Genomic DNA, 2,100 nt, shown 5'->3' on the forward strand with positions numbered 1-2,100 from the left:
CGCCTCCCGGGTTCATGCCATTCTCCTGCCTCAGCCTCCGGAGTAGCTGGGACTACAGGAGCCCACCACTACGCCCGGCTAATTTTTTGTATTTTTTAGTAGAGGCGAGGTTTCACCGTGTTAGCCAGGATGGTCTCGATCTCCTGGCCTCATGATCCACCCGCCTCGGCCTCCCAAAGTGCTGGGATTACAGGCGTGAGCCACCGCGCCTGGCCCCTGACAAGCTCTTAAACTAGGGATGGCAAAGGAGGAATCAGGCATTTATAGGACTGGTGCTAATCAGAAGTAAACATGGTGGATTGGCATCCAAGATGGAGTAACTTTTGTCTCCACACTCTTGCTGAAGGCTGGAAAATCAGCATGTGAGTCTGTCTTGTAAAAGGTAGTCGGGCATGTGCTACTAAAAAAATCACTTGGGGCCGGGTGTGGTGGCTCGTGCCTGTAATCCCAGCACTTTGGGAGGCCCAGGCAGGTGGATCACCTGAGGTCAGGAGTTCAAGACCAGCCTGGGCAACATGGTGAAACCCCATCTCTACAAAAGTACACAAATTAGCCGGGCCTAATTGCAGGCACCTGTAATCCCCGCTACTTGGGAGGCTGAGGTGGGAGAGTTGCTTGAACCAGGGAGGCAGAGATTGCAGTGAGCAGAGATTGCGCCATTGCATTCCAGCCTGGGCGACAGAGTGAGACTCTGTCTCAAAAAAAAAGGAAAACCATTTGGTAAAGGAGAAAGTGGAGTCCTAGACGGGGGAGTTCAGTGTCAGCCTGCATTGAAATCATCCAGTTTATGGGACTTGGTTGCCTTGTGTGCTGGCTTGAACTCCATGGTATCCAAAGTGCACAGTGCATGAAACATGAAGAATTTGCAACTTAACATCAGTTTATATGTTGCTATCCAAGTTTTGCATGAAACATGAAGAATTTGCAACTTAACATCAGTTTATATGTTGCTATCCAAGTTTATCTACCATGAGGCTTAACTCATACAAAAACCTTTACTTAGGGAATGTGCCTACTTGAGAAAGCAAGTTCACCTACTCATCAGCTATTTTCCTTGCTAGTTATCATGGATATCATGAAAACATTTTTTAGAGTTTACCCATGTTCTTCAAATTATCCCACACAAAACTGCTTAGAAAGAATGTGTTAAACTATATTGATGATTTAAAAACAAGCACAACAACATAAAGATAGAATCTTCCTCTATTTCAGGAGAAATGATTTACTGTGAATTTAACCTTTTAACATCTTTGGTGTTAATTGTGGGTGAACCAGGATGGCTGCTTCCTGTCTTGTTCTATGATCCTCACCCTGATCTTGTTCAGACGGCGTCGCTCCCATGTACAACACCATAGTCTCTACAGTGGGAGCCTTAAAAGGGCCCCCTTGTTTCCCTATCTGTCATCTGACTTCTGCAGTGTCCTTGCCCACCTTCTCATAGCAGTGGCCCCAAAGGACATGTTTCTGTTACAGGTGATCACATTCAGAACAAATGTCTATATTGTACTTAACTTATTATTATTGAGAAACAACTTCACTCTGTTGCCCAGGCTGGAGTGCAGTGGCGTGATCTCAGCTCACTGCAACCTCTGCCTCCCGAGTTCAAGCGGTTATCCTTCCTCCCGAGTCGCTGGGATTACAGGCATGAGCCGCCATGCCTGGTTAATTTTTGTATTTTTAGTAGAGATGGGGGTTTCTCCTTGTTAGCCAGGCTGGTCTCGAACTCCTGACCTCAGGTGATCTATCGGCCTCGGCCTCCCAAAGTGCTGGGATTACAGGCGTGAGCCACCACACCCAGCCTATTGTTCTTAACTTTGATAAGCTTCTGAGGATTTCTTCTACACCAGTTAACTTCAGTGGTGCATCTGCTCTGGGGAGTTGCCATCCAAAAGATACTATCCAAAAGGCTGGAATTCTTACACTGGTATCATTTGCCGGCTCTAAATATGGCCGGCCTGCTGATGCTCATCCCCATAGAGGACTGGGAAAGCCAGGCAGGCCCTGCTGAAGCTTCCACTGTAGTTACTCCTAAAAGTTGCAGAGCAGTCCCCAGGCCACAGGCCATGGCAGAACCCCCAGCACCAGCATGGCCAGCACCAT

General features: G+C 47.5%; 1 pseudogene; it reads right to left on the reverse strand.

Moving 5' to 3' along the window:
• Positions 1–1,256: 1,256 nt before the first annotated feature.
• Positions 1,257–2,100, reverse strand: LOC129023789 (large ribosomal subunit protein bL32m-like; annotated as a pseudogene).

Source organism: Pongo pygmaeus, chromosome X (genome assembly GCF_028885625.2).
Source record: "Pongo pygmaeus isolate AG05252 chromosome X, NHGRI_mPonPyg2-v2.0_pri, whole genome shotgun sequence".
In the NCBI taxonomy this organism is placed as follows: Eukaryota; Metazoa; Chordata; class Mammalia; order Primates; family Hominidae; genus Pongo; species Pongo pygmaeus.